We start from the raw sequence: 7,210 nt of genomic DNA, 5'->3' as shown, positions 1-7,210 counted from the left end.
CTCGAAATCATATGACCATGGGTAGTATGTCCTAGTTAGAGATGTTCATAGGTTGGATAGACTTGGTGTGAGGTTGAAAGATTCTCCGAATGGTGGTTTTATGGTCATCATAACTCCAAGTCATCTTTGGTGGTTGAGGTAAAATCCAAACAACACATTGATCAACCATTGATGGAGTTGAAGGAATCAGTTCTTGATAAGATTAATGAGTCATTCTCCTTAGTGGGGGATGATGTCTTGAGGTATCAAGGAAGATTATGTGTTCCGAATGTAGATGGATTAAGAAACTGGATCCTTGAGGAAGACCATGGGTCCCGTTACTCCATTCATCCGGGTTCAACAAAAATGTACCATGACCTTAGGGAAGTATTTTGATGGAAAGATTTGAAGAATGGTATATCATAGTTTGTTGCTAATTGTCCAAATTTCCAAAAAGTGAAAGCCAAACATCAAAGTCGGGTGGCTTACTACAACAAATCCAAGTTCCTACTTGGAAGTGGGAAGACATCAATATGGATTTGTAGTAGGTTTGGCTCGGACTCAAAGGCAATATGACTTTATATGGGTGGTTGTGGATAGGCTTACCAAGTCCACTCAATTTATTCCCATCAAGTCTACTTATTCGGTGGAAGATTATGCTAGGATCTTCATAGATGAAATTGTATGTAACCATGGTATTCTGTTATCCATGATATCAGATCGCGGTGCAGAATTTATATCGAGGTTTTGGAGGTCATTCAAAAAGGTTTGGGTACTAAGGTGAAGTTAAGAAATGCTTTTCATCCCCAAACGTATGGTCAAGTGGAGCGTACTATTCAAACCCTTGAGGATATGCTTAGGGATTGTATTATTGATTTCAAGGGAAATTGGGATAAGCATTTTCCTTTGGTAGAGTTTACTTGTAATAATAGTTTTCATTCATCAATCTCGATGGCTCCTTACAAAGTCTTGTATGGTAGGAGGTGTAGGTCTCCTATTGGATGGTTTGAAGAGGGCGAGACTTCACTTCTTGGTTCCAATTTTATTTATAAGACTTTGGAGAAGTTCATATCATAAGGAACCGATTAAAAACATCCTATAGTTGGCAAAATCTTATGGTAATCATAGGAGAAGGGATTTGGGGATTGAAGAAGGTGATAAAGTGTATTTGAAAATTGCGCCTATGAAAGGGGTGGTTATATTTTGAAAGAAATGGAACTTGAGTCCTCGTTATGTGGGTCCCTCGTTAGTGTCATTCGGGGATGAATGTTCCTAAGTGGGGGGAGGGGGGAGGGGATAATGTAACACTTTGAAAGTCCATAACATGTTCGATAGCCTAACATAAGTGTCCTAAGGTATAGACACTTTTTTAAGATCCATTTTAATTAATATAAGTCATTTAGAAACTTTAAAAACCGAAACGTCCAAGAACATCCATAATGTTCGGACACTAGTTCAAGGAGGTACTAGCGTGCCTTAGCATATTTGACTAGGTTTTAAAAGTTGAAAATGATGAAAATTGGTGGGAAGGTGTCTAACATGTTTTTTTAAATAGATTCATGGTTGAAACGTCTGGGTGCGACTCCCCAAGGACCAATTAATGGCCCTTGAGGAGGTCCCTTGTGTTTGGGGTCAAAGGACTGCCCAAGGCAGTGTGCACAGACGAGTTCCATCGACGGGGCGTGTGCCAATCGACAAGGCGTCGATGGACACTGACGATGTTTACTTAGACAAAATCCTGGAGGGGTCATTTTGCATGGTCTATGACCAGGACGACAGATGTACAGCACATAAGGGCACAGTGGTCATCAATTGAACTTGTTGACTTGAAAGGGGTTCATGGGTAATTATCTTGCTTTGGTTATGTTGAAATGTACTCTTATACATGCTGTTCCTATTATGACTAGATGATAGAGTTATTTCACTATGTATTCAATTATATGATATGCATGTTGACTTGACTAGTTTTGATGTCGTTGGTCTTGTGATTTACATGCCTATGACTTAATTAACATGTATTATTAGTTGGTATGGTCTTGTGGAATGTGGATAAATGTTTTAATGATAAGTGCATACTTTATGAAATGGCCCTTTTCTTAGCATGATTTCAAAGTATGTATGAATATGGTCTCATACTTAGAACAAGGGGTGTACTAACCCCGTTTCTTCCTTTTCCAATATATGTTAGGTTCTGGTAGTTGAAGGGATTTTGGAGGCGACTTTGAATAAGACTTGGAATTCTTGATCATCCAAGTCAGGTAGGTCTCACTTTCCGAGGGCAATGCCAATATCAAGCTATGAAGTTGTTTTAGTATTAAGATTATAAATTTTCTTTCCATTCATTTGAGTAGTAAACATTTGTATGACCTATGTATGGTCTTATTGTATTGATGTATGGGCTAGACCCAATTTGATATACTTTTGTTAGATGGTTATGAGATGAGACGACTATTTTGAGACTATGTTATATTCTATATATTTATGTGCAAATAAAAGTAGAAGACTAAATAATCTTCCTATACTAAGGATATAAATATACTCGATAAATATATATTATGTGTATGTAGAAGTCTATGTAAACCTCCAAGTAGAAGTAACAAAAAAAATTTAAATTTTTCTGCATTTTGGACCTATGAATGTAATGATGTAAGATAAGAGGCTAGTCTTATACCTTAAAGAGGTCTATGATTACGGTTATATCTAGGGGGTATTCCCAGATGTGACAAATATAGCGGGAGTTTGATAAACATACACTTCTTCTTCTACGTTTCCATGTAAAAATGCTGACTTTAGATCTAGTTGATACATTGACCATCCATTTTGATATGTGTAACAATTCAAAAATATGAGACATCTTCTAAAGACTAACACAAGTGTAAAAAGGTTTAGACGTTGTTTAAAGGTCTATTTTTAATGTATCTAAGTCAAGTAGGAGGTCTAGTAGCCAAAACATCCATGAACTTCCATGACGTCCGGAAACTAGTTCAATGAGGCACTAGCATGCCTTAGCCTATTTTACTAGCTTTTAAGAGTCGTAAAGTTGGTGGAAATGTTTCTAACATGTATTAGAGATAGTTCGTGGCCGAAACATCCAGGAACGACTCCCGGAAGACCAACTAAATCCCTTGACAAGGACCCTTATGTTACACCTTGAAAGTCAAAGACACATTTTAAAGCCTAACATGGGTGTCATGAAGTCTAAGTAGTGTTTCTAAGTATATTTTAAATTAATATAGGACATTTAGGAGTTTTAAGAACCATAACATCCATAATGTCTAGGAAGTTGGTTAGAAGGTATGATAGTGTACCTTAGCCTATTTGACTAAATTTAGGAGCCAAAAATGTACAAAAATTGGGGGAAATGTAGGTAGGTAATAGGTGTTTAAGTTGTTTCATGGTTTAATTCTCTGAGGTACGACTCCCTGAGGACCAAAAAAGGACCCTTGAGAAGGACCTTTATAGTTTGATGCAACATTGCCTGGCAGTGTACATCGACAGGACAGAAAACGGCCCATGTGTGGATCGATGAGGCATCGATGCCAGCATTTTATCCCACCTAGGAAGGTGGAAAAGGCCCCTTCACCTGCACAACCTCCGAACTTATTGATGCAGTGCAAAGGTGCAGGCTACGGTCTGTCTGTGGATCGACAGGGCGTCGATGCTACCATTGTCCCACACTTAGAAAATTTGGAGGAAGCCCTCACCTGCACAGTCTCAGACCAAGACGATGGAGTGCATGATGGAGGGGGACTGTCCTTCAACTCACAGACGGCCCGTCGATTGGGGTTTCATCCATGAGGGTCGAGTTTTCTTCTTAATTTAAGTTGGTCTTATTTAATTAATTGAGTGGTTTAGGGGTTAATTGGAGATTAAAGGGAGACTAATTAAGTTTATTAAGTCCAATTATAAATACCATCAACCCTTATTAACCTAAAGACAACTCTCAAATAAACTATCTTCCTTCTCTCTTATTTACCTCTCTACATGAACTCACCATTGAAGACTAGCAAGTACTAGGGTTTGGGGTCTGGAAAGGGATAAATTCACCATAAAATTGTTCAAAAACGTTAAGATGTGCACTCTATTCATCTTTGAAACTCTTTCCTCAAAGGGTTCCTTCAAAATAGATTTCGAAAAGTTGCATTTTCTTATGGGTTGCATTCAATTACAAAACGGAAGTTATGAATTGAGTTGTTGATAATTTCTCTAAGTTATATTTAGTAGATTAACATGTAATTCAACTTATCTATGATAATTGTTGATGGTTTGGTGTAAATTGAAGAATATGATCATTCATCCCTAACCCTATGTAGTGTTCTTGACCTATATTATATTGTGATCATTCAATTGAGTTTGTTGTGTATTAGATTACTACCCTATTGGTGTTATTATGATTAAATTAAGATGAATTATATGCCTATCATTCTAGTTCTTGAGATGTGATTTAGGTTATGAATTATTATGTGAAATTAGCATATGTATCTTGTCTGAAAGAGTGATCTAAATATGAACTGTGTTATAGAGATGAAATTTTCCTTCTATTCTATTGATTAACGTTGTGTGATAATGTTACTCCCCAAGTTAGGTTGAGTTATAGGTTGATGGTAAGACCTTGATAATAAATTATGAGGAGGACTTGGTAAGTCATAAAATCTCTATATTTACTTCCAATTGTGATTAATTGTTGTTAAGTCATGATTCTACATTGGAGTATACCTTATACTAGGATTATAGGGTGGTATGATGTTGAAATTAAATGTCTTGACTAAGTTCTGAGGTTGATTAAGGTGTCTGTGCTAAAAGGATGGTGAAAACTATCAATGTGCTTTCATATGTTATGACATGCTAATGTGTTAACCTCACTTATATGAATTGTGATAAAAGGACTTATACTCATACAATTCTTATTGAGCTATTGATGATGATGATGATTATACAAGCGGTAGACCCTATAGCCTAAATTAAGCTATGATTGATAATTAAAGTCTTAAAGACATTTCATAAAGGGACTCTAGTTTAGCACCGAGTGAACTAGATAGAGGAGTGTCTCTTCCCACATAGGGAAGGTAGGAACACTACATTACTCTTGAGATTGGAGACTATAATGCATGGCGCATAAAGAGGGTCCCAACTAAATCTCCTAGTTCTTGAACTATGTTTCCACCATGGGAATACTAGCTAGTGGATCCAATTGCTATGTTTCATATTTTGGTACTACCTTGGAAAGTAGTCCACCTTCTTTCTATGTAGGGTTTTATGACACCGGATTTCACACTAGCTCATGTGGTATATATAGGTTAGGGCAAGATGTTCCCAAAAGGTGAAATGAATTAAAGGACTTGAAGTCTAACTTGGATAACCTAAGGGGTCTAGCATAGTCTAGGTAGGGGTATGGGACTCTACCTAAACATTGCACTAGTTAGCCTTGAGGGGATTCTTAGTATGAGGTTCTTATATATGTTTATGTTATGATAATAGATGATGTATATATGATGACCATGGCACTTTATTGATACTATTTGTTGATTAGTTCATTTATGAATATGCCTTGGGTTGTAATGTTAATATATGATGAAATTTAGACCTAAATTCCATGATAGGTAAAGTTGGACACTAGTCATGATTTCCTGTTGGGGATACTTGATTGAGTAAGGTTATGGGGATTTTCTTGGTCATTGCACTTGTGGACTTGATAAGGAATTGTGAGTAGTTGTTTTGCTTATTATGATATGTTTTGACTCTTATTCATTCTTATGATATTATTCCTTGATTTTAGGGTTGTAGTAAATCATAGTTTTAAGTGTTTTTGGATAAGTATTACTTGTTGACATAGTAAGCATGTTTGATTGGTTAATATGACTTACTTGACTTTGCATTAAGTCCTCAAAAGGGTAAAATGGCATGTTTGGACTAAAAAGTCCTTTTCAGCATATTTTTCTTGTGTATGTGTGCATAAGGTCTCATATATAGTACACGTGGAGTACTAACCCCATTTTCTTCCCTTTTTCCCAAACATTTTAGGTTCCGGTCGTTGAAGAGTTTGGAAGGCGACATTATTGAAGGCTTGGATTCTTTCTTTCATCCAAGTGGGGTGGGTCCTCAACTTTCGAGGGCAATGTCATCATCTAGCTTACAAATTTTGTTATGAGCTTAATGACTCTTTCATTTCTTTCCTTTTAATTGAGTATTGTACTTTTGTATGACCTATATATGGTCTTGTTGAATTGATTTAAGGTCTATGCCCATATTGTGATAAATGTTAGATGGTATGAAATGACACAATTGTTGAGACTATTTCTATATTTTACGTATATGTATGTGCAATCTGTGAATGTAATGACATGAGAGTTAGAGGATAGATGATGCCGGTTACATCTAGGGGGTAAAATTGGATGTGACAAACTTTATATCAGAGCTAGGCTGAATATCGTTGAGTTATGTATCTCTCTCTACCACGTCTATGTAGGTTTTTATTCATAATTGTGAAGCGCGCACTTATGAGTAGGAACCTATATGATGCTTAGGAATCGCTTTCTTTCTTGGAAATCTTATATCGTGCCAATAGAGTATATTTATGGTGATCTTGTGCATCTAATCCTATGGTTGTGATTATAGGAAGCATGAACACTCAAAGGAATGTGGCTCGAAGACTTGAGGAGGAAGTTGCTTATGCGGGAGCTCCTCCCCATAATGAGGAAGTTCCTCCATATGAAGAAGATGCTAATGTGGAGCAAGCCCCGGCTAACCCTCCACCTATGACGAAGGCAGAGATGAGGTCTATTCTTGCTCAAATGGCTCAATCCATGACTATTCAAGTACAAGTTGCGACGGTTCAAGCCCAAGCTATGACGACCCAAGCCAATCGGGATATTTCTCCTTGTCCTCATCAACAAGTCACTACTATGGCTTTCCGTCTAAGGGACTTCACTCGAATGAACCCTCCTACTTTATATGGGTCTAAGGTTGATGAAGACCCCCAAGAATTCATCGATGAGGTATACAAGATACTATATGCTATGGGGATGTCTTCAAGTGAGAAGGCCGAGTTGGACACATATCAACTCAAGGATGTGGCTCAAACTTGGTATGTGCAATAGAGGGATAATAGGTTTTTGAGGGGTTGTCCGGTGACTTGGGAGATCTTTAAGACAACATTTCTAGATCGTTCTTCCCTAGGGAGATGAGGGAGGACAAAGTGACGGAGTTCATCACTCTTCGCCAAGGAGGAAAG

The sequence above is a fragment of the Solanum lycopersicum genome, chromosome 9 (assembly GCF_036512215.1).
Source record: "Solanum lycopersicum chromosome 9, SLM_r2.1".
Classification (NCBI taxonomy): domain Eukaryota; kingdom Viridiplantae; phylum Streptophyta; class Magnoliopsida; order Solanales; family Solanaceae; genus Solanum; species Solanum lycopersicum.
Note: the sequence above shows the minus strand (reverse complement) of the source record.